The 26,712-nt window shown below is 43.2% G+C and overlaps 1 long non-coding RNA gene across 1 annotated transcript; it reads right to left on the bottom strand.

Moving 5' to 3' along the window:
• Nucleotides 1-1,432: 1,432 nt before the first annotated feature.
• LOC127314081 (uncharacterized) lies at nucleotides 1,433-6,309 on the bottom strand. Its single transcript, XR_007859377.2, has 2 exons — nucleotides 4,058-6,309; nucleotides 1,433-3,059 (listed from the first exon to the last, which is right to left on the bottom strand). It is a non-coding gene; the product is annotated as an uncharacterized lncRNA (long non-coding RNA).
• Between the last annotated feature and the right edge of the window lie 20,403 nt (nucleotides 6,310-26,712).

Below are 26,712 nucleotides of genomic sequence, written 5' to 3'. Positions count from 1 at the left end.
TACCAGATGGACCTTCCAGAGTAACTTGGCTTCGATGCAACAACTCACTAAACTTGTTAGAAGGTGAGTCAGGCTGAGGTTTTAAGAAGATAGCTTCAAGGTTAGCGCGATTATGCTCTACAGTTAGACAAAAATTGTATGGCTTCATCTTCTCGTGGAGTTGCAGTCGATCTTTAAGGTACTGGTTTCTTCTTCGTTGGCATTCCAGGGTGTCTTGAGTTGAATGTCGTATTGGAGTTGGGCATTTCGGGGAAACATCGTGGCATCTAGAGGTTACTCAAGTTAGAGTAAGAGTTTCCCGTGAACTTATTTGTGAACTAACCGATATAATTTCTACTAGAATTTAAACCGGCTGCGAGGAAAACATCTTAGGGAGGGTTTCCTAGACTTGGTTATCACACAAAAAGGGTTTTTCAGGCCGAAAGGCTAGAGCAAGCATACACACAACAAGCAATCACAAGCACTCAAGCAGCAAATCCACAACACCACAATCAATCACAAAAACCACACGAGGTATTTCAAGTACCCAAGGATACCTAATACGCAGGGGTAGCTCCATCGAAGCAATTGAGTTTGTCCTATCCATCCTATAGGCCTGGTTGGTCAGAGATGCAAACGTCTTCATATTGTTGATATTATCTTCAATATTGATTCTTGTAGCAGTTGGTGGCGAAGTAGACCTAATGTTGAGCCGTCGATGTTAAGTCGGGGGGCGAAAACTGTATAGGTACCGGCCTCTGGTCTCAATTCGGAGGGGTAATTACTGAAGAGCTCCATGGATGATAGCTTCCTGTGACAGGCCTAAAAATTACTTGTCAAGAACTGAGGACTTGATCATTGACGACTGCAAAAGTGCAAGTCCAAAGAGAAACAAGGTCAACTCCTTGACAGACTTTGGTGACAACCAAAGACATGATCTTATTATCCATATACACTTACTACGAAGTCGGCATCCAATCTTCAATAGCGGAAGTCGGAGATACTTGAGACTTTCTGAAGGGTTGATCCATCTTCGACTTCGAGTCTCCGAGTCTAAGTTGGGGATATCGTCCAATATGTTTGTTTGGAAGAGGATGAGATAGTAGAATTAAAAGCTTTCAATAACTTTGGAAATCGGAGAGCGAGGTAAGAATTTGAATTTTTGAAGGGATAAGAAAATTAGAAGCTACGCTTCCGTTTACTAAAGAAAATTTTGTTTTGTAAATAGTTTTTTCCCGAAGTACTTGCTTCCTAACTAACGTCCATGCTAACTAGGATCTCCTACAATCAGGATGGCTCTGATACCAGCTCTGTGGGGCCCCGGACTAGCTGTCCGAAACACCCGTTATGCATACACATTCACGATCCCATGATCAGTGTGTCGTGAAAGCATAACCGAACTGGTATCAAATACATCATCCATTACAGTACCGAATAAAAAGATTACAAAAGGTCACATAACCAATACTTACATAAGAGCCGCAATGGCATGATATCAACAATCACACAGCGGAAATACTTCAGAAGAAAGCATTCGCATGGCCCAAGTCATGCCATAACCCTACATGCAACTGACTGGGAGAACGTTCCTAGCTCGCATAGACGTCGTTGACTCCTTCTTCATCTGTCGGATTCCACCAAGTCTGGCCAAGTAAATAGCCAGGGACAAAGCCATGAGTACATTATGAATTGTACTCGCAAACCACCTTAGAGAGAAGTAAAGGATATGCAATTTGGCAATAGCAAGAAATAAGCACTACACTAGGGCGACAAGGAGCGAGAGGTGGTTCCCCTCGAGAGTATGACATCTTCATATCGTTGTTGAAAAACTTTTCTGTAAACCATTTTATTTGCAGACTAATAGGTAAGGGTGACCCAATTTCTTTCCCGGCCATCTCATATGGCCAACACAAAACATTTCAGCTTTCCACCGTACCTCCCAGGTACACTTTCCACCAGTCCCACTGGCATCACTTTCCCAAAACAATATTTGAGAAAACACTTTTGTAAAACAAAAACTCTTCAGGCTAAGCAACAACCTTCCCGACCGTCCATAACCGCGGACACGGCTATTCGAATAGTTTTCACTCTGCAGAGGTTGTACACTTTCCCCACAAGATCCGATAAATCCGCCGGGAACATCCCTGGTTCACCAAGCGTCAAAACGCGAGGCTCGGATAACCGATCGTAGTTTTTCGCTTGCTCGCCATAGCCTAAGACATGCCGCCTAGAGTTGTACCTCCCAACACCAGAGTCCGAGGGGTCGTTTACCCAGGAGTAGCAAATTCCCCGACCAGCTCGACCCTCCGGAATGCCGCGACCAACTGCGGGGCATTATTCAATGGGAGCTCATAGGTTGTACCCCTGCCATCTGTCCGAGACGGAAAGGCGTTCCCAGTTCGTCGGGAAGGCCACGGTCGATAGGTGTCCATGCTCGGACTACCCCTTACATTTGCAGGACCCAAACTAAGGCGAGACAAACTACTACGCTACGCCACGTGCCCACTTTGGGGTAATGTGGTTGCACTGTCTTTCAGTCCGGGTGAGTACTTAGGCGCTAAAGTTTTCGAAAATATTTTCTTTCCTCCGCTTACCTCCAGCAAATCTTCTTTTTAGAAACTTTTGCCTTTTTATAAACCACACTTGGGCAGGGCTACCCCATTCCAAGGTTTTCCAAAAACATCTTTCTCGGAAACATTTTTCCAAAAAAAACTCTTCCACAAGGGCTCCCAACCTATAGTCCATCTTTTCTTGAAAATCGGCGACAAGGATGATAAGGTGATAAGCACCATATCACTATTAAGATTGGGATCAGTAGGTTCCAACAAGGGCTGCACCCTAAGGGTGGATTAATAAAATTCCGGTGGCGCTAACCACCGACATAATAAATGAAAGACATGCACTTTATAAAACCTAGAATAATGCAAGAACAAGATATATGTAGGATCAGAGATGCATCAAGAGGTGGCTTGCCTTTGTTGGCTATATGTCCCTGGACTTCATCTTCATGAATCATCAGCTCTTTCTTCTTCTTCGAAATCCTCACCAAGATCCTCTCCTTCTCCGATAGCGTTCGCATTCTAACGTCACAAAAGAAAAGGGAGAACAATCAACACATAGCCATAGCATCAAACCACACAATCAACACACAACAACAAACCACTAAACCAGAGACACTGAACATATCAATAATTAGCACCTAGGGACAATTGGTTATTTTGCTAAAAATGCTCTACCTCACAACAAATCATAATCTACACAAGCAAGGGGGCTAATGACTTTCGAAAACCACCAGTAGGGTCTGGTGCCAAAGTTTATCACAAATCATTTTAAACAAAAACAACCCAATTTTCCTATGGGTAAAATAAGCACTAGCATCAATTTAATAAGCCACTCCAGAATAATGCACACAAAATTTTGGTAAATTCACAGGGAGTAAAGCTGGACATTATAAAGCTACAGAAATTAGATTCACTAAATTTGGGTTTATAAAATAATAGTTATGATTTTTATAAAACCAGAAATGACTTAGGGACCAAATAAATGGCCTAAATCTTCCTGTGGCTCACAAAAATACATGCAGCATACCTACAGAAAGCTAACAACATTTAGAACACACTTGCACAGGAATCACTTGCAGATTAATTTTTAATTAATCTAAAAAAATTAAATAAAATAGAATCTAGAGAACATAAACCGCTAGCCACACCAGTATCAGAGGATCAAAAACCAGATCCAAGCATACCCATGGATAGCTAATACCAAATGTGAGCTAACCCCACTGGTTTGGCATTTTTCTGATTTGTAAATGGTTTTACAAAAATCATATACTGAAAACATATACTGTTTCAGTAATAAAATTCTTGGAATTTAACTACAACTCTGAAAAATATTTCCTTTGGCAAAATATTACCCTATAGATATATCTACTAGTAGCACTTGGATGAGCGTCAAAATCATCAGTAGTTTTCGAATTAAAAATCATTTACCGTCTCTCTGGATAGAACTTGTTTTGTAAATAAAATTAAATCCAGGAAGCTCCTGCATGTGGAACCAGTGCCAAAATATAGATATTTACTTGGCCCAGCTGCGTGCATGCGTGCGTGAGCTAGCCAGCAGGCGGGCGACCCAGCTTGGCCCAGCTGGCCGTGCCCCGCTCGCGTGGACGTGCATGCATGCACGCATCTCCGTCGGGAGACGTCTGCGCCCAGGGAGAAGTGGCGCCGCCGCGATGGCCACGACGGAAAGAGAGAGGGAGGTCACCGGGGGTGGCTTGCAGGCGAGGACGACGACGCGAGCAGGTGCGGCGGAGCGCAGGGCGACGCAGGGGCCTGGCGAAGGCGATCCTGCCGGTCCGGAGATGGCGGCACCGGCGAGGGAGCGTGGCGTCGCTGACACCCGCTCGGACGAGGCCGACGATGGAGGCGGTCGGCGCTCATCGCGGGGCTTGCTGGAAGGTGACGGCGACGGCGCGGAGCAGCAGGGGAGGCTAGGGACGCTCGGCTGGGGCAGCTTCCCTCGGCTACGCATGCATGCATGCGAGCTTGTTGTGGACGACCCGAACGGCGCGATGGCCACAGTGACGGAGACGTAGACCCCGACGGCGGCGCAACACAAGCGAGCTGCAGGGCAATAGAGGGTAGTCAGGGCTTGCTGGACTCGGGAGAGAAGAACGAGGCATACAGAGGGTGTAGATGCGGGTGCAGCGGCCTCGTCCACGACGAGCGACAGGACGATGACAACGACGCACACGGCGGCGAGCTCAGCTCGGCCGTGACCATGGCCGAGAGCGGAGAGGGCTACGCCCTGGAGGTATTCTGGTGAAAAGGGAGTGGTGTGGATCAGGAGCAAGGCTGGGATGCGCCGGGGTCGAGTTAAAAGCGGTCTGGAGGCGTGCACGGTCTACGGCCGGTTCCTAGACTTGGGGTTTCCCCACGAGCTCACATTGGTCGGAAAAACGGTGCAGAGATGTGCGGCGCAGTGATCTGAGCTCAGTGCGACCAAGGGAGAGGAAAATCGCGGGCCCAAATGGAATGGACTGAAAGTTGCCCGAGCCACGTCGTTGGTGTTCGATAGCGTTGTACAACGAACGATAGCAAGAAGGAGGGTGCTGGGGCACTAGGTGGGGTCGCGGTGGCGTGCCTTGCAGGCTTAGGGTGAAGGAAGTGACAAGAGAGGAGGCTATGAGCGGGAACGCCGGGGCGTCCGCAGCCGTGGTGACCAGGATCTTGGCAAGCACGGGCGAGGGGCTGTGGGGCAAGGGATGCCTCGGGAGCATTCAGGTCAGCGAGAGAAGAGACATGACGTCTCCGTGGCGCAGCCATGGGAGCCAGCACGGGTCATTTCTCTGTTGTCCCTTGTTTGGTGTCCGCCAGGGAGAAGAAAAGAGAGAGAGTGGTGGCCATGGCGTGTCAGCGCGAGCGAGATGCAGAGGGTGTCAGGGAGGTGGAGTAATGTGTGGAGAGGGTTCGACGGTCACCGGCTGGTCTTACAAGTCGGAGGGCAAGAGAGAGGGAAGGGCGCATGCAGCATCGTGCCATCCATGTCCGGTCGGGGTGCTCCTGAGTATGTAACGATTGGTTAGGCAGATGAAGAGAAGAAAGGAGAGTGTCCAGAGGGTATTCATCAGTGCATGTGATGTACAGGTATAGGCTAGGATGGGACAGACGCTGCAGCAAGATGGAGAGGGAAAGAGGGAGCAGGGTCGGGCATGCTAGGAAAGCATCGGCCGGCCTCCACCTCTCCAAAAACATACAACCAAAGGTGTACTGTATCAATACGTGCATAGATGTTCAGAGTGTAGAGAGAGAGAGAGCGACCAGGTGCACATGCAAAATGCATGGTCGGCCATTCTTCTAAGCCAAGCAAACAATGGCAGGAAAAAAAAACAATTTAATGGACGATGTAGGTAGACCAGATGGTGTCGCTAAATAAGGTTAAACTTCTGGTTGACTTTGGAAAGACTTAAACGAAGTTTAGAGTTAAAAGATGGAGATGAGATCAGAGAGGTGCACTTTATGTCTACGAGTTGTCTTATAATCTTGAACTCAAAAGTCATTTATTTGGATCACTTTCCTAACTATGGCCAAATTTGAAAGAATTGCGATAAACAAAGCCTTTTCTTAAAAGAAATTAAGTAGTAGAAGATGCCATTAAAATTTTAGTAAGAAAAATATCTACTAGCAGTAACCTGCATTGTATAATATTTTCAAGGGTTTTGGAAGAGAGAAAAGTAGGAAATGGCATTATCACCATCACAAGCATTTTTTTAAATAAGCAAATAGCTTTAAGAAAATTATTCTATTCAAAATGATTTGGAAGAGAAGGGTTGGGTAGATAATGTCAGAGGGTGACCTTAGGAAAAGAAAAGAATTTTGAAATTCGTTTGATAAAAATAAGAGGGTGTTGACAAATAAAGAAAAGGTGACATACTTTCAAGAGAGAAGACTTTGGGGTGTTGGAAAATGGCCACAAGGAAAAGTGATAATTGTTTCTAGAGATTGAGTTTCTTGAAACACTTATATAAGTATTAATAGATTCGACCTTGTTTTTGTGAAATTGCATAGTGGAGTTGATTTATAGCCAAGTGGGTTTTCCAAAGATTTTTTTTTGTGAAAGATCATCTACAACCCGGGGTAAAATTCACATAGTTTTCGAAGATAGGGATAATACCAAAATGTATTCGTCCAATTCCTATTGTTTTCCTTGAAAATAGAAAAACACTCATGAAAATAATTTGCAGGTATAATAATACAAAAAGGATTTGGTAGGTGGGGCTATATGCCCACTTCTAGATCCTAGATGCACACAATTAATCAATTCAATCAAGATCAAACAAAAGCAGACAAGGTCAACTCATCCCACATGGCCAAGCAAAAATCAACATAAACAAATAAGAATAAATTGTTGAACAAGTGCTCAGAGGTGATCATGTCACGGTAGGGATGAAGAAGGGTTTAAACAAAGGATCAAAGCCTTGCTAAAAATTTCCACAAAATAGTGGATATAGGAACATCTCCTTGTTCTAAAACATTTCAAGGATGTTTGAAATCCATTTGTAAAATATTTATAACACAATGGTTGGAAAAGTGGTACCAACTTATAGATCCCTATAGTTTTATAAATACTTATTTTGGAAAACCTTTGTGTCAAAATAAATCTTGGCTCATTGTTTTAGAAAGGTTAAAACACTTAAAATAACAGAAGTTGCCAAGATAATACCTTTGCCAAATAATATTCTATTTTGAATGACATGATCACTAAGGCACATGGATTGTATTGGGGTGATGTTGATGACGTGAGGTACTTATGGGAAGGCACCAAGTGGTAGTTTACAAAGGGCTTTACTATTATGTAGCTCAAGAAGATCTTAAACAAGTAGATCAAGGCAATTCATCCCAACAAACTATTTAGAAAAAGTTTTTGTTCCCCCTGATTTTTGCCCTCTGGACATATAAACAAGGTTGCAAAAGTTGGGGTGTTACATTATGCCGAGGCTGCCTCCGTAGAATGTGAAATGATGTGAAATGAGGTGAATGTACGGCCAAGCCCTGTGCAGTTCACAGGCTGACTGTTTGTCTTCACTGGGAGGCCAAGCTCATGGGGAGAGGTACCTATACTAGGGTATGTAAGTGAAAGGTTATGGTTGATGATCCGCGTACTGAGTTACGATGATTCGGGGTTCTCCCCGACGGATGTAATCAAATATGTGGCACAAGTGTGCAACCTCTGCAGAGTGTAAACCTATTCGAATAGCCGTGTCCACGGTTACGGACGGTTGGAAAGGCCATACTATTACCGGTGTCAGATATTTCTTGAAAATGGTGATGAAGTGAATGGTGACTTGAATTGAATCACAACTGAGTTGTGGGAACGACACTAATGTTCCCACTTGAGTTAGCTAGCACATGAAAGAGTCTTTTATCAAATACTTGTGAACTAAAATTGGCTTTATGCAAAATAAACTAGAGCTTAGCACCAACTTACTAGAATTGATAGTACTTACACTAGTATTAGTTTGCGAGTACTTAAAGTACTCACGGCTGTGTCCCTGGCTATTCAAATGGCCAGACTATGAAGAAGAGCAGCAGTACCAGGAGTGCGGACAACAAGACGTCTACGACAACTGGGGAATCTTCTGACGTCAAGCGTTGGCCTGTGGACTAGATAGTCCCTTTTATTACGCTTCCGCTATGAACTATGTTCGTTGATCATTAGATCAACTATTTGTGTAATATGGATCACGTGATCTGAATTTGTAAGACAAGTATGGTTTGTAATGAATGATGAATTATGATATCGACTGTTATGTCTCGCAACAACAATATTCCTGGGATTGCGATGAATGGCATAATAGGCATCTGGACTTAAAAATCCGGGTGTTGACAAGTTGGTATCAGAGCCATCGTTTGACCTTAGGAGACCCTAGTTAGAATGGACGTCTGAAAAACGTAGTTTCAAAACCAAAGAAGTGAATAATTGTGAAAAACTTATTCTCACTCTTATCCTTGAGATCTTTTTTTTAAATGAGAAATTCATGCTCTACTATTTTCCTTGAAGAACTACATAAAACTTTACACACTTGAGTACTTCTTTAACTTACTCATCCTATTTGCTCACAGATGGAGTACACCTACAAGGCTTATCAGCTTGGCCACGGAGGAAACCTAATGTTCGAGAAGGATTTGAAGCAACTAGTGGAGTATCTAGGACGCCCGTATCCCGAGTTCTTCGGAATACCCCTCAATAATCACTCAGGAGGACCACCTCGGTGGGAAGTTACTACAGATCTGCGAAGAAAGCTTGGAGCCCCAATATGGGAAACCATATGGTTTTCTGTAACGGGAAACACTTGGAAGGAAGGACTAGTCAGAGCTATGCAAGAAGCAATTGCCCGTCTGTGTGGACAAAATGAGAACAAGATCAAGAACACTCGCTTCATCTACTACCCAAGACATGACCCCATGGGAAGACCGATGATCATGCCCCCGCACACGGAGATGAACCACTATGTAGCACACCTGGACTTCATGCTGTACAAGACCCGCTGATACGTCTCCGACGTATCGATAATTTCTTATGTTCCATGCCACATTATTGATGATATCTACATGTTTTATGCACACTTTATGTCATATTTATGCGTTTTTCGGAACTAACCTATTGACGAGATGCCGAAGGGCCAGTTGCTGTTTTCTGTTGTTTTTGGTTTCAGAAATCCTAGTAACGAAATATTCTCGGAATTGGACGAAATCAACGCCCAGGTTCCTATTTTGCCCGGAAGCATCCAGAACACACGAGAACCGCCAGAGAGGGGGCACAGGCCCACCAAACCCTAGGCCGGCGCGGCCAAGGGGGGGCCGCGCCCCCCTATAGTGTCGGCGCCCCTTCGACCTTCTGACGCCGCCTCTTCGCCTATATAAAGGTCCCAGACCTAAAACCTCGAGACGGAAAAGCCACGGTACGAGAAACCTTCCAGAGCCGCCGCCATCGCGAAGCCAAGATCTGGGGGACAGGAGTCTCTATTCCGGCACGCCGCTGGGACGGGGAAGTGCCCCCGGAAGGCTCCTCCATCGACACCACCGCCATCTTCATCACCGCTGCTGTCTCCCATGAGGAGGGAGTAGTTCTCCATCGAGGCTCGGGGCTGTACCGGTAGCTATGTGGTTCATCTCTCTCCTATGTACTTCAATACAATAATCTCATGAGCTGCCTTACATGATTGAGATTCATATGATGATGCTTGTAATCTAGATGTCGTTATGCTAGTCAAGTGAATTTTACTTATGTGATCTCCGGAGACTCCTTGTCCCACGTGTGTAAAGGTGACAGTGTGTGCACCGTGTGGGTCTCTTAGGCTATATTTCACAGAATACTTATTCACTGTTATGAATGGCATAGTGAAGTGCTTATTTATATCTCTTTATGATTGCAATGTGTTTTGTATCACAATTTATCCATGTGCTACTCTAGTGATGTTATTAAAGTAGTTTTATTCCTCCTGCACGGTGTAATGGTGACAGTGTGTGCATCCGTGTTAGTACTTGGCGTAGGCTATGATTATGATCTCTTGTAGATTATGAAGTTAACTATTGCTATGATGGTATTGATGTGATATATTCCTCCTACATAGTGTGAAGGTGACAGTGTGCATGCTATGTTAGTACTTGGTTTAGTCGTGCTGATCTTTCATGCACTCTAAGGTTATTTAAATATGAACATTGAATTGTGGAGCTTGTTAACTCCGGCATTGAGGGTTCGTGTAATCCTACGCAATGGTGTTCATCATCCAACAAAAGAGTGTAGAGTATGCATTTATCTATTCTGTTATGTGATCAATGTTGAGAGTGTCCACTAGTGAAAGTATGATCCCTAGGCCTTGTTCTTAAATACTGCTATCGCTGCTTGTTTACTGTTTTACTGCGTTACTACTGCTGCGTTACTACTGCTTGTTTACTGTCCTGGGCAAAGCACTTTTCTGGTGCCGTTGCTACTGCTCATACTTATTCATACCACCTGTATTTCACTATCTTTTCGCCGAACTAGTGCACCTATTAGGTGTGTTGGGGACACAAGAGACTTCTTGCTTTGTGGTTGCAGGGTTGCATGAGAGGGATATCTTTGACCTCTTCCTCCCTGAGTTCGATAAACCTTGGGTGATCCACTTAAGGGAAACTTGCTGCTGTTCTACAAACCTCTGCTCTTGGAGGCCCAACACTGTCTACAGGAAAAGGAGGGGGCGTAGACATCAAGCTATTTTCTGGCGCCATTGCCGGGGAGGAAAGGTAAAAGGCACTCATACTTCGGTTCCAGGTATGATGCTTTTACGGCGCCATTGTATTTGTGCTCGAAGCTATTTCCTTTAGATCCTGCAATTGCAACTTTTTGTTTCTTGTTTACACTAGTTAGGCGTAATGGAAAACAACAAAAATATGAGAGATGTTTATGAACTTTATCTTGAATTAGGACATGATGTGTTTGAAGAGAGAATTAAAAAACCCTTGGAACTTTATATGCATGCTAATTGGAATGTTATTAATATGAATGCTTTGAACACTATTGTTGCTAATGCTATGGAAAATTCTAAGCTTGGGGAAGCTGGTTTTGATGAGCATGATCTTTTTAGTCCCCCAAGCATTGAGGAGGAAATTTACTTTGATGATACTTTGCCTCCTATTTATGATGATTATAATGATAGTAGCCTTTTGGTGCCGCCTGTTATGGAGGATAAATTTGATTATGATTACAATATGCCTCCTATATTTGATGATGAGAATAATAATGATAGCTACTTTGTTGAATTTGCTCCCACTACAACTAATAAAATTGATTATGCTTATGTGGAGAGTAATAATTTTATGCATGAGACTCACGATAAGAATGCTTTATGTGATAGTTATATTGTTGAGTTTGCTCATGTTGCTACTGAAAGTTATTATGAGAGAGGAAAATATGGTTGTAGAAATTTTCATGTTACTAAAACACCTCTCTATGTGCTGAAATTTTTGAAGCTACACTTGTTTTATCTTCCTGTGCTTGTTACTTTGCTCTTCATGAACTTGTTTATTTACAAGATTCCTATGCATAGGAAGCATGTTAGACTTAAATGTGTTTTGAATTTGCCTCTAGATGCTCTCTTTTGCTTCAACTACTATTTCTTGCGAGTGCATCATTAAAACTGCTGAGCCCATCTTAATGGCTATAAAGAAAGAACTTCTTGGGAGATAACCCATGTGTTATTTTGCTACAGTACTTTATTTTATATTTGAGTCTTGGAAGTTGTTTACTACTGTAGCAACCTCTCCTTATCTTAGTTTAGTGTTTTGTTGTGCCAAGTAAAGTCGTTGATAGTAAAGTTCATACTAGATTTGGATTACTGCGCAGAAACAGATTTCTTTGCTGTCACGAATCTGGGCTGTTTTCTCTGTAGGTAACTCAGAAAATTATGCCAATTTACTTGAGTAATCCTCAGATATGTACGCAACTTTCATTCAATTTGAGCATTTTCATTTGAGCAAGTCTGGTGCCTCAATAAAATTCGTCTTTACGGACTGTTCTGTTTTGACAGATTCTGCCTTTTATTTCGCATTGCCTCTTTTGCTATGTGGGATGGATTTCTTTGTTCCATTGACTTCCAGTAGCTTTGAGAAATGTCCAGAAGTGTTAAGAATGATTGTGTCACCTCTGAACATGTGAGTTTTTGATTATGCACTAACCCTCTAATGAGTTGTTTCGAGTTTGGTGTGGAGGAAGTTTTCAAGGGGCAAGAGAGGAGGATGATATACTATGATCAAGGAGACTGAAAGCTCTAAGCTTGGGGATGCTCCGGTGGTTCATCCCTGCATATTTCAAGAAGACTCAAGCATCTAAGCTTGGGGATGCCCAAGGCATCCCCTTCTTCATCGACAAATTATCAAGTTCCTTCTCTTGAAACTATATTTTTATTCGGTCACATCTTATGTACTTTACTTGGAGCGTCTGTTTGTTTTCGTTTTTGTTTTTGTTTGAATAAATGCTTGTGTGGGAGAGAGACACGCTCCGCTGGTTCATATGAACACATGTGTTCTTAGCTTTAAATTTTCATGGCGAAGGTTGAAACTGCTTCGTTAAATTGTTATATGGTTGGAATTGGAAAATGATACATGTAGTAATTGCTATAATGTCTTGGATAATGTGATACTTGGCAATTGTTGTGCTCATGTTTAAGCTCTTGCATCATATACTTTGCACCCATTAATGAAGAAATACATAGAGCATGCTAAAATTTGGTCTCTCTAAAGTCTAGATAATTTCTAGTATTGAGTTTGAACAACAAGGAAGACGGTGTAGAGTCTTATAATGTTTTCAATATGTCTTTTATGTGAGTTTTGCTGCACCGCTTCATCCTTGTGTTTGTTTCAAATAGCCTTGCTAGCCTAAACCTTGTATCGAGAGGGAATACTTCTCATGCATCCAAAATACTTGAGCCAACCACTATGCCATTTGTGTCCACCATACCTATCTACTACATGGTATTTCTCCGCCATTCCAAAGTAAATTGCTTGAGTGCTACCTTTAAATTTCCATTCTTCACCTTTACAATATATATATAGCTCATGGGACAAATAACTTAAAAACTATTGTGGTATTGAATATGTACTTATGCACTTTATCTCTTATTAAGTTGCTTGTTGTGCGATAACCATGTTCCTGGGGACGCCATCAACTACTCTTTGTTGAATATCATGTGAGTTGCTATGCATGTTCGTCTTGTCTGAAGTAAGGGCGATCTACCACCTTATGGTTAGAGCATGCATATTGTTAGAGAAGAACATTGGGCCGCTAACTAAAGCCATGATCCATGGTGGAAGTTTCAGTTTTGGACATATATCCTCAATCTCATATGAGAAAATTAATTGTTGCTACATGCTTATGCATAAAAGAGGAGTCCATTATCTGTTGTCTATGTTGTCCCAGTATGGATGTCTAAGTCGAGAATAATTAATAGCGAGAAATCCAATGCGAGCTTTCTCCTTAGACCTTTGTACAGGCGGCATAGAGGTACCCCTTTGTGACACTTGGTTAAAACATGTGCATTGCGATTATCCCGGTAATCCAAGCTAATTAGGACAAGGTGCGGGCACTATTAGTATACTATGCATGAGGCTTGCAACTTGTAAGCTATAATTTACATGACACATATGCTTTATTACTACCGTTGACAAAATTGTTTCTTGTTTTCAAAATCAAAGCTCTAGCACAAATATAGCAATCGATGCTTTCCTCTTTGAAGGGCCATTCTTTTACTTTTATTGTTGAGTCAGTTCACCTATTTCTCTCCATCTCAAGAAGCAAACACTTGTGTGAACTGTGCATTGATTCCTACATACTTGCATATTGCACTTGTTATATTACTCTATGTTGACAATATCCATGAGATATACATGTTACAAGTTGAAAGCAACCGCTGAAACTTAATCTTCCTTTGTGTTGCTTCAATGCCTTTACTATGAATTATTGCTTTATGAGTTAACTCTTATGCAAGACTTATTGATGCTTGTCTTGAAGTACTATTCATGAAAAGTCTTTGCTATATGATTCATTTGTTTACTCATTACATTTACCATTGCTTTGATCGCTGCATTCATTACATATGCTTACAATAGTATGATCAAGGTTATGATGGCATGTCACTCCAGAAATTATCTTTGTTATCGTTTACCTGCTCGGGACGAGCAGAAACTAAGCTTGGGGATGCTGATACGTCTCCGACGTATCGATAATTTCTTATGTTCCATGCCACATTATTGATGATATCTACATGTTTTATGCACACTTTATGTCATATTTATGCGTTTTCCGGAACTAACCTATTGACGAGATGCCGAAGGGCCAGTTGCTGTTTTCTGCTGTTTTTGGTTTCAGAAATCCTAGTAACGAAATATTCTCGGAATTGGACGAAATCAACGCCCAGGTTCCTATTTTTCCCGGAAGCATCCAGAACACACGAGAACCGCCAGAGAGGGGCCACAGGCCCACCAAACCCTAGGCCGGCGCGGCCAAGGGGGGGCCCGCGCCCCCCTATAGTGTCGGCGCCCCTTCGACCTTCTGACGCCGCCTCTTCGCCTATATAAAGGTCCCAGACCTAAAACCTCGAGACGGAAAAGCCACGGTACGAGAAACCTTCCAGAGCCGCCGCCATCGCGAAGCCAAGATCTGGGGGACAGGAGTCTCTGTTCCGGCATGCCGCCGGGACGGGGAAGTGCCCCCGGAAGGCTCCTCCATCGACACCACCGCCATCTTCATCACCGCTGCTGTCTCCCATGAGGAGGGAGTAGTTCTCCATCGAGGCTCGGGGCTGTACCGGTAGCTATGTGGTTCATCTCTCTCCTATGTACTTCAATACAATAATCTCATGAGCTGCCTTACATGATTGAGATTCATATGATGATGCTTGTAATCTAGATGTCGTTATGCTAGTCAAGTGAATTTTACTTATGTGATCTCCGGAGACTCCTTGTCCCACGTGTGTAAAGGTGACAGTGTGTGCACCGTGTGGGTCTCTTAGGCTATATTTCACAGAATACTTATTCACTGTTATGAATGGCATAGTGAAGTGCTTATTTATATCTCTTTATGATTGCAATGTGTTTTGTATCACAATTTATCCATGTGCTACTCTAGTGATGTTATTAAAGTAGTTTTATTCCTCCTGCACGGTGTAATGGTGACAGTGTGTGCATCCGTGTTAGTACTTGGCGTAGGCTATGATTATGATCTCTTGTAGATTATGAAGTTAACTATTGCTATGATGGTATTGATGTGATCTATTCCTCCTACATAGTGTGAAGGTGACAGTGTGCATGCTATGTTAGTACTTGGTTTAGTCGTGCTGATCTTTCATTCACTCTAAGGTTATTTAAATATGAACATTGAATTGTGGAGCTTGTTAACTCCGGCATTGAGGGTTCGTGTAATCCTACGCAATGGTGTTCATCATCCAACAAAAGAGTGTAGAGTATGCATTTATCTATTCTGTTATGTGATCAATGTTGAGAGTGTCCACTAGTGAAAGTATGATCCCTAGGCCTTGTTCCTAAATACTGCTATCGCTGCTTGTTTACTGTTTTACCGCGTTACTACTGCTGCGGTACTACTGCTTGTTTACTGTCCTGGGCAAAGCACTTTTCTGGTGCCGTTGCTACTGCTCATACTTATTCATACCACCTATATTTCACTATCTCTTCGCCGAACTAGTGCACCTATTAGGTGTGTTGGGGACACAAGAGACTTCTTGCTTTGTGGTTGCAGGGTTGCATGAGAGGGATATCTTTGACCTCTTCCTCCCTGAGTTCGATAAACCTTGGGTGATCCACTTAAGGGAAACTTGCTGCTGTTCTACAAACCTCTGCTCTTGGAGGCCCAACACTGTCTACAGGAAAAGGAGGGGGCGTAGACATCACCCGCAAGGAGTTAGACCACGCCCTCGCCTTTCGCCAAGAACATTACCCCTGAAGACGAAGAATCCACCCTGAAGAGTAGTATCACTAAAGCACTTGAGTAGGTGTGAGTTTGTATCAGGATCCCCCTTGTATCGTAGAGCGAATGAATGGTTCTTAAAATCAACGGTGTGTTAGATTTGTAATGTGTGATGCTTGGTATGAATGAAAAAGTGTTGTTGGTTTTACCCCCTCAACACTACTCAAGTTTTCAAGTTATGAACTTTTTAAACTTTAAACCAAACAAACCATAGAAATTTCCCTCTTATCTTAGCATCTACCTCAAATTTTCAGATGGCCCCACCAACCCGCAGCACCAACCAAGACGCCATGCTATAGATGCTCCAGATGATGATGGAAGACCGCGAAGCCGAGAGAGCTGAACGACAAGCCAACATAGATGCACTGCAACAGATAGCTCAGAACAATCACGGCCATGGAAACCACGACCACCCTGGGTCGAAGCTGAAGAACTTTCAGAACACCAACCCACCCATGTTCAGCAAGACCGAAGAGCCACTTGACGCTGATGATTGGCTCCAGACAATGCAGAACAACCTGGAAGTTGCGGGAGTTGAAGCCGCAGAGAAAGTACTATTCGCCACCCACTACCTGTCAGGCCCTGCAAGAGCCTGGTGGACAAGCGCCCGCGCAATGAATGCGGGACAGATGATGACCTGGGAGGATTTCAAGACCAAGTTTAGCAAATACCATGTGCCCCAAGGACTGATCAAGAAGATGAGAGACGAGTTCCGCGAACTCAAACAAGGAAGGATGTCCGTGGTGGAATACCGCGACAGGTTTCTTACTCTATCAAGGTACGCCCCGGACGAAACCGACACCAACGAGAAGCGGAAGGAAAGATTTCTGAACGGACTGCACGACTAAATGCAGACTGTACTGGTCAACATTCCCTTTGCTGGCCTAGAAGCCCTGGTGGACTCCGCCATCCAGATGGAAGGGAAGATTCATCAAGCCAACGAGAACCGCAAACGCCGGATGATGAACCAGAATGGGTCCAGCAATGCCCAGAAGTACCGCAACAACTCAACTGGAGGGTTCACCCCAAGAAACAACAGGCCACCTGCTCAGAATTACCGCCCAAACTACACCAACAACCATGGAGGACCCCCGAAGCCCAGAGGCAACAACAACAACAATCACAACACCAACAACAACCCCAATAGCAACAACAACAATGGGAACAACAACACTGGCCCAAGGACTGGAAGCAATGCCATCCCCGTCAACCCCAAGGACAAGTCGACCATAACTTGTTACGAATGCGGAGTGGTGGGACACTACTCCAATGAGTTCCCCAAAAGGTTAGCCAAGATTGCCGCCAATACTGCTGCACCTGCTCAGCAATAGCGCCGCTTTGCAGCAAGAAGGAACCAGAACAACAACAACGGCCGTCTCTACCACATGAATGCCACTGAAGCCCAGGAAGCACCTCAGGCTCTGCCAAGTATGTTTTCCTATTAATCCAATTGCTCAATCTCTCTTAGGAACCTAACTTTTCTTAAAATCTCGGGACGAGATTTGTTTAAGGGTGAAGGGTTTGTAACATCCCAAATTTTAAAACAAAGAGAAAATGATTTTTCCTGTTGCCAAAAATGAGAACCAACAAAAACTTTTATTAAATAAAGAACTATGCATAGTGCTCATACCTAATGCTTGTGTTATCTCCATGATTGTTTGTTTGTTACCTTGAACATATTTCCAAAACCCTAAAACCCTAACTATCTCAAAAACCAAAGTGGATCAAATATGAAGAAACTAACATAAAATAAAAAGACACATGTGGGCATCTAGCCCTAATATGTAAATCTTGACCCCTGCCATTATTACTTTTCTAAATGGTGGTGAACCATTGTAAAACCCACTAAACCCTAAACCTCACCCCTCTTATCACCATCCATTAAAAACAAATAAAAAGGGATGATATTAAATAAGGAAAAAGGCATATGTGAGCCTATGGCTATATTTGCAAATAATAAATTTTGCCGTGGCTACCTTGTGTAGATGATTTGAAATACCTCAACAAACCTAACCTAGTACTTACCAACTAATCCAAGTGAGAAACAAAAATAAAATAAACATATGCATAGAGGCATATGTGGCACTTAGCCATAATACCAATTCTTGACCTAGGCACCCACACTTTCCCCAAATGGTTTGAACCCTTTACCCAACTCAGTCTAACCCTAAATAAACCTTACACATGCCTAAGTGAAGCAAAGAAAAAGAAAAGAATAAAAGTTAGAAAATCACAAAACCCTCACATATGGTTTATGTCATTGTTACAAAACTTTAACCTAGGCCACTTTGGCTTGTTCCATTGCTTGGAGAAGGTTACTAAACACTTAATAACACTTTTTGGATCAACAAAAACCAAATCAAATCAAGAAAACTTCAAAAACCTAGTCACATATGATAATGGTCAAATCTGCCAATTTCAGTCTGGTCACTACTTTGAGCCTCTGTATTTTGAGATTTCAAACCAAACAATTCCAATTATTTGCACCTCATCCAAGTACACATCAAGGTGAACAACTTTGGTAAAGACCACCATTGCAAATTCATCTTGGATCAAAAACTATGCTCAAGCAAAGTTGAGACTTTTTAACAAATTCAACATTACCCCACTTTGCAAATTTTGCATTTCTTTTTATTTTGAAATTCCACCACCACCAATATGTGTCTCTGGTCATTTGCAATCAATCCAACTAACCCAAATTCAAATTTTGGAATGGCATTGCATAGAGCAAATTTGACAAAAGTTTGGAATGCAAATCTAACTCCAATCCCAAAAACGCTATTCTCAATAGTGTTGGCCTAATTCTTGTCTCCCTTGCTTCACACATGTCCCCTGTCCTCCTCTCAACCTAAACCATGCATAGAAACCCTAGGGCTAAGCCCATCATGGCCACGTCAAGCCATGCCGGCCATGGAGCATCTAGCCCTTGCCAACCCTAGCTCCTCCCCTCTCTAGCTCAGCTAACCTTGTCCCTCTGCTCTCCCTTGGTCCCCTGAGTCCACTGGAAGCCGCCATTGCCGGAGAGGATGGCCACAGAGGTGGCACGCGTCGCGCCCGTGACGTCCTGCGCATGCCGATCATGGCGTGGGCACGCACACGGGTATGCCACAGCCACACGCCGCCTCGACGAGCTGCGCAACCCTGGGCCCCCTCTTGGCACGTTGAGCATCCTCGCCGCACCAGCAGTCCGCCAGACACGCTCCCTTGCTCGCGCGAGCGCCGCAGCAGTCGCCATCGTCGACACCTTCCGCCACGGCCGCGCTGTGCACCACTCTCCCCCGACCAAATTTGGCACCGTCCCGCCCCGCCGTTGCCGCCAGGAACCGCAGCACAGTGCTATGCCCTCTCTTAGCTCCCTACGCCGCCATAATCGCCGCGCCATGGTCGACCCGAGCTCACACCCGCAGCACCTCGCGCCGCTATAAAAGGAGAGCGACCCTGGACGAAATCTTCACACACCTCGCTTCCCCTCTTCCTCCTGATCATCCTCGACCTCTCGCCCATCCACATTGAGCGCTAGCTAGCCCCAATCGTCAGCTCGAGTCCGCGGCGGAGCTGCAGAAGGCACCGTCGATTTCGGCCACCATCGGGGTCGCCGTCTTTACCAGCCGCCTCGCCGTCAACCGCAACATCACCCTGCACCAACGCCGCAGCTCGCCGGACCCTGGTTAGCTCCCCCACCCCCTAGGCTCGCCGCCAGAGCCACGGCTTCTCGCCGGAGAAGACGACGATCGTGCACCGCACGATCGCGTTCTAATCCGACGGCCCGCATCCTCCCGTACCGCTTCGGGTTTTAAAACCCACTGACAGGCTTGCCCCACCTGACAGGTGGCCTGCCGCGCGAGACGCGCTGTTGGGCCAGCCCAACTCCCCTCTCTCCCCTTCGGCCCGTTTAATTTTCCTGCCAAGCCCGTTAACTCAAACTCGATTTAATTCTTTTAGTATAAATTCAAATACTGGTGCTTTGCTAAAATTGGAATAAAACAAAATCTACCAAACCAAATTGGACCAACTTTATATTGTTGGAAAGCCTATGAAATACTTGATTCAACCACACTGGTCTCAGATTGAATTTCTTTGTAGAATAAATGTGACAAAAATAACAAGTCTGAGACTTTTATAACTTCAAACAATTATTAAAAATCAACCAAAAATGCTATTGAGTTGATTTCAACTCTCATAGATCACTTTTCACATGCTTTAATTGATTATGCAAAAATATGGCAGGGTTACTTTGAGTGATCATGGCCTAAAGTAAATAAAGGACTATATGGCTATTTCTAGTCAAGTGATATTGTCCAAAACTATATAATAAATCCCATGAGGTGTTTGCCCTCATTTAAATCTTGTCCCAAGTAAATTTATATGAGGTAGTGACCATGGTTTACAAATTCTCATATTGGGTTAATTGGTGATATTAAATCATAATGATGGTAGTGTTAAATTGCATGAGGTGCTCTACCTCATTTAAATCATTTTCTCAAATGATGATTAGGAAGGGTTGACCTTGGTCAACATGGATTCATAGGTTATTCATTTGAGGAGATTAAATCTTAACAAGATTCAATGAGAGGAAATTATTTCCTCCAAAGACTTAAAGAGAAACCCTAATCCACATTTCATGAGAGGAAATTATTTCTCTAACACTAAGTAAGAAAACCCTAGTATAATTTTAGGTAGCAATGTTAAGTGATGATGCTAGATCATTTTAAGTGAGCCATTAAGGCTAATTAAGACTACTTAAGTATTGTTTGGTGATTGTATCCTCGTATTCGTGTATAGACGCTAGTACCGGAAACTATCAAGAGGAGGAGGTATTCTACCAAGAAGAAGAAGAGAATTTGATCACCTCACCAATCAAGGCAAGCTAGACTAATTGAAGTTATATTGTTGCAAGCTGATATTCTTGCAAGTGCAAAGCTCTATTTGAGCAAGGCAACATTATTTTTACCTTATGAGCAACAGTCCCATCCCAAGTTTTTACCTTACAATTTTTTTACTTTGTTTATTAAAGAAGTTACTTTTATAGTTAACTTTGTTCTAAATTTAGAGTGTTACTAGAGTAGTAAAGTTAGTCTCAAAGAAGGCCAAGAAAGATAGCACCCCTCATGATTAGTGCTATTGCTAACAACTAAAAGTGACTACTCTAGATGGGAACTTGTGATTTGAACTAAATTTGAAAACTTTGGAATGATGAGTCATTCTATTGAAAGATCTTTGAAGGTGAATATGACTTGAATGATATGGTGGATTTTGAATAAAACTGATATTGGTTGGGATGTGATACCTTTCCAATTTTTGAGTACCCCCACAATACCTGATTATGGGTAGGGCTTAACTGGAAGTTTATGCATCTTAGTATGGGTTCCCTCTGAACAAGCATTATAGGGGTTATGCCGAGGCTGCCTCCGTAGAATGTGAAATGATGTGAAATGAGGTGAATGTACGGCCAAGCCCTGTGCAGTTCCTAGGCTGACTGTTTGTCTTCACTGGGAGGCCAAGATCATGGGGAGAGGTACATATACTAGGGTATGTAAGTGAAAGGTTATGGTTGATGATCCGCGTACTGAGTTACGATGATTCGGGGTTCTCCCCGACGGATGTAATCAAATGTTGTGGCACAAGTGTGCAACCTCTGCAGAGTGTAAACCTATTCGAATAGCCGTGTCCACGGTTACAGACGGTTGGAAAGGCCATACTGTTACCGGTGTCAGATATTTCTTGAAAATGGTGATGAAGTGAATGGTGACTTGAATTGAATCACAACTGAGTTGTGGGAATGACACTAATGTTCCCACTTGAGTTAGTTAGCACATGAAAGAGTCTTTTATCAAATACTTGTGAACTAAATTTGGCTTTATGCAAAATAAACTAGAGCTTAGCACCCCCTTACTAGAATTGATAGTACTTACACTAGTATTAGTTTGCGAGTACTTAAAGTACTAACGGCTGTGTCCCTGGGTATTCAAATGGCCAGACTATGAAGAAGAGCAGCAGTACAAGGAGGACGAACAACAAGATGTCTAGGGAATCTTCTGACGTCAAGCATTGGCCTGTGGACTAGATAGTTGATGTCTACGCACGCTTCTATTCCTGTAGACGGTGTTGGGCCTCCAAGAGCAGATGTTTGTAGAACAGCAGCAAGTTTCCCTTAAGTGAATCACCCAAGGTTTATCGAACTCAGGGAGGAAGAGGTCAAAGATATCCCTCTCAAGCAACCCTGCAATTACGATACAAGAAGTCTCTTGTGTCCCCAACACACCTAATACACTTGTCAGATGTATAGGTGCTTAGTTCGGCGAAGAGATAGTGAAATACAAGTAATATGGATGAATATGAGTGGTAATAACAATCTGAAATAAATATGGCAGCAAGTAAACATGCAGTAGAACAGTAAATAAACGGAGATTCGATGTTTGGAAACAAGGCCTAGGGATCATACTTTCACTAGTGGACACTCTCAACATTGATCACATAACTGAATAGATAAATGCTACTTTCTCTACACTCTCATGTTGGATGACAAACACCATTCATTGTGTAGGGCTACAAGAGCTCCCTCAAGCCGGAGTTAACAAGCTCCACAACATTCGGAGTTCATATTTAAGTAACCTTTAGAGTGCATAATAGACCATTGCAATTTAGACCGAGTACTAACATAGCATGCACACTGTCACCATCAGCTATGAAAGGGGGAATAGATCGCATCAATACTATCATAGTAATAGTTAACTCCATAATCTACAAGAGATTACAATCATAACCTATGACAAGTACTACATGATGCACACACTGTCAACATTACATCATGGAGGAGGAATAGAGTACTTCAATAACATCACTAGAGTAGCACATAGATTAATAGTGATACAAAGCTCATCATATGGATCTCAATCATGTAAGGAAGCTCATGAGATCATTGTATTGAAGTACATGGGAGAGAGATATGAACCACATAGCTACCGGTACAGCCCTTAGCCTCGAGGGAGAACTACTCCCTCCTCATCATGGGAGACAGCGATGTCGATGAAGATGTCGGTGGTGTCGATGGAGATGCCTTCTGGGGGCAATTCCCCATCCCGGCGGCGTGCCGGAACAGAGACTTCTATCCCCCGAATCTTGGCTTCGCGATGGCGGCGGCTCTGGAACTTTTCTCGTATCGTGGCTCTCGGTTTAGGGTTTTCGCGACGGAGGCTTTAAGTAGGTGGAAGGGCAGCCTCGGAGGGGTTCTGGTGGACCCACACCATAGGGGGCGCCCCCCTTGGCCGCGCCGCCTTGTGGGGTGGGGCCCCCCTGGCTCCCCTCTGGCCCTTCTTCGGTGCACTGGAAGCTTCCGGGAAAAATAAGATACTGGGCGTTGATTTCGTCCAATTCCGAGAATATTTCCTGTGTAAGATTTCTGAAACCAAAAACAACAGAAAACAGGAACTGGCACTTCGGCATCTTGTTAATAGGTTAGTTCCGGAAAATTCATATAAATGATGTAAAGTGTGTATAAAACATGTGAGTATCATCATAAAAGTAGCATGGAACATAAGAAATTATAGATACGTTTGAGACATTGCTGGCGTGCAGTTGACGTGGGAGTTAGAAATCTCTGTGGTGTAATTTTCCTTCACGTTCCTCGGCAATGGCGCCAGAAAAATCTTGGTTGCTTTGATACGCGTACAGCACGCGTCCGTTGGGAACCCCAAGAGGAAGGTGTGATGCGTACAGCGGAAAGTTTTCCCTTAGTAAGAAACCAAGGTTTATCGAACCAGTAGGAGCCAAGAAGCACGTTGAAGGTTGATGGCGGCGGAGTGTAGTGCGGCGCAACACCAGGGATTCCGGCGCCAACGTGGAACCTGCACAACACAACCAAAGTACTTTGCCCCAACGTAACAGTGAGGTTGTCAATCTCACCGGCTTGCTGTAACAAAGGATTAGATGTATAGTGTGGATGATGATGTTTGCAGAGAACAGTAGAACGAGTATTGCAGTTGATTGTATTCGATTTAAAAGAATGGACCGGGGTCCACAGTTCACTAGTGGTGTCTCTCCCATAAGAATAAGCATGTTGGGTGAACAAATTACAGTTGGGCAATTGACAAATAAAGAGGGCATGACCATGCACATACATGTTATGATGAGTAGTGTGAGATTTAATTGGGCATTACGACAAAGTACATAGACCGCTATCCAGCATGCATCTATGCCTAAAAAGTCCACCTTCAGGTTATCATCCGAACCCCCTCCAGTATTAAGTTGCAAACAACAGACAATTGCATTAAGTATGGTGCGTAATGTAATCAATAAATACATCCTTAGACATAGCATTGATGTTTTATCCCTAGTGGCAACAGCACATCCACAACCTTAGAAGTTTCTATCACTGTCCCAGATTTAATGGAGGCATGAACCCACTATCGAGCATAAATACTCCCTCTTGGAGTTACAAGCAAAAACTTGGCCAGAGCCTCTACTAGCAACGGAGAGCATGCAAGATCATAAACAACACATAGATGATAGATTGATAATCAACATAACATAGCATTCACTATTCATCGGATCCCAACAAACGCAACATGTAGCATTACAGATAGATGATCTTGATCATGTTAGGCAGCTCACAAGATCCAACAATGATAGCACAATTAGGAGAAGACGACCATCTAGCTACTGCTATGGACCCATAGTCCAGGGGTGAACTACTCACACATCACTCCGGAGGCGACCATGGCGGTGAAGAGTCCTCTGGGAGATGATTCCCCTCTCCGGCAGGGTGCCGGAGGCGATCTCCTGAATCCCCCGAGATGGGATTGGCGGCGGCGGCGTCTCTGGAAGGTTTTCTGTATCGTGGCTCTCGGTACTGGAACTATTATCGACGAAGGCTTAAGTAGGCGGAAGGGTAGGTCAGGGGCGCCACGAGGGCCCAACACGCCAGGGCCGCGCGGCCCAAGGCCTGGCCGCGCCGCCCTGTTATGTGGGCGCCTCGTCGCCCCACTTCGTATCTCCCCCGGTGTTCTGGAAGCTTCGTGGAAAAATAACATCCTGGGCGTTGATTTCGTCCAATTCCGAGAATATTTCCTTACTAGGATTTCTGAAACCAAAAACAGCAGAAAAGAATAAATGGCTCTTTCGCATCTTGTTAATAGGTTAGTGCCGGAAAATGCATAAATATGACATAAAGTATGTATAAAACATGTAGGTATCATCAATAAAGTAGCATGGAACATAAGAAATTATCGATACGTTGGAGACGTATCAGCATCCCCAAGCTTAGTTCCTACTCGTACCGAGTAGGTAAACAATAACAAAGATAATTTCTGAAGTGACATGCCATCATAATCTTGATCAATACTATTGTAAGCACATGTAATGAATGCAGCGATCCAAAGCAATGGTAAAGACAATGGTTAAACAATTGAATCATATAACAAAGACTTTTCATTAATAGTACTTTCATAAGAGTTAACTCATAAAGCAATAAATTCATAGTAAAGGCATTGAAGCAACACAAAGGAAGATTAAGTTTCAGCGGTTACTTTCAACATGCAACATGTATATCTCATGGATAATTGTCAACATAAAGTAATATGATGAATGCAAATATGCAAGTATGTAAGAATCAATGCACAGTTAACACAAGTGTTTGCTTCTTGAGGTGGAAGGAAATAGGTAAACTGACTCAACATAAAAGTAGAAGAATGGCCCTTCGACGAGGGAAGCATCGATTGCTATATTTGTGCTAGAGCTTTTATTTTGAAAACAAGAAACAATTTTGTCAACGGTAGTAATAAAGCATATGTGTTATGTAAATTATATCCTACAAGTTGCAAGCCTCATGCATAGTATACCAATAGTGCCCGCACCTTGTCCTAATTAGCTCGGATTACCTGGATTATCACCGCAATACATATGTTTTAACCAAGTATCACAAAGGGGTACCTCTATGCCGCCTGTACAAAGGTCTAAGGAGAAAGCTCGCATTGGATTTCTCGCTTTTGATTATTCTCAACTTAGACATCCATACCGGGACAACATAGACAACAGATAATGGACTCCTCTTTAATGCTTAAGCATTCAACAACAAATAATATTCTCATAAGAGATTGAGGATTATTGTCCAAAACTGAAACTTCCACCATGGATCATGGCTTTAGTTAGCGGCCCAATGTTCTTCTCTAACAATATGCATGCTCAAACCATTCAACTCATGGTAAATCGCCCTTACTTCAGACAAGACGAACATGGATAGCAACTCACATGATATTCAACAAAGGGTAGTTGATGGCGTCCCCAGGAACATGGTTATCGCACAACAAGCAACTTAATAAGAAATAAAATACATAAGTACATATTCAATACCACAATAGTTTTTAGGCTATTTGTCCCATGAGCTATATATTGCAAAGATAAAGGATAGAAATTTAAAGGTAGCACTCAAGCAATTTACTTTGTAATGGCGGAGAAATACCATGTAGTAGGTAGGTATGGTGGACACAAATGGCATAGTTTTTGGCTCAAGGATTTGGATGCACGAGAAGTAATCCCTCTCAATAAAAGGCTTAGGCTAGCAAGGTTATTTGAAGCAAACACAAGTATGAACCAGTACAGCAAAACTCACATAAAAACATATTGCAAGCATTATAAGACTCTACACTGTCATCCTTGTTGCTCAAACCCTTACTAGAAAATATCTAGACTTTAGAGAGACCAATCATGCAAACCAAATTT

Source organism: Lolium perenne, chromosome 7, assembly GCF_019359855.2.
Source record: "Lolium perenne isolate Kyuss_39 chromosome 7, Kyuss_2.0, whole genome shotgun sequence".
In the NCBI taxonomy this organism is placed as follows: domain Eukaryota; kingdom Viridiplantae; phylum Streptophyta; class Magnoliopsida; order Poales; family Poaceae; genus Lolium; species Lolium perenne.
This window is presented reverse-complemented; position numbering and strand designations above follow the sequence as displayed.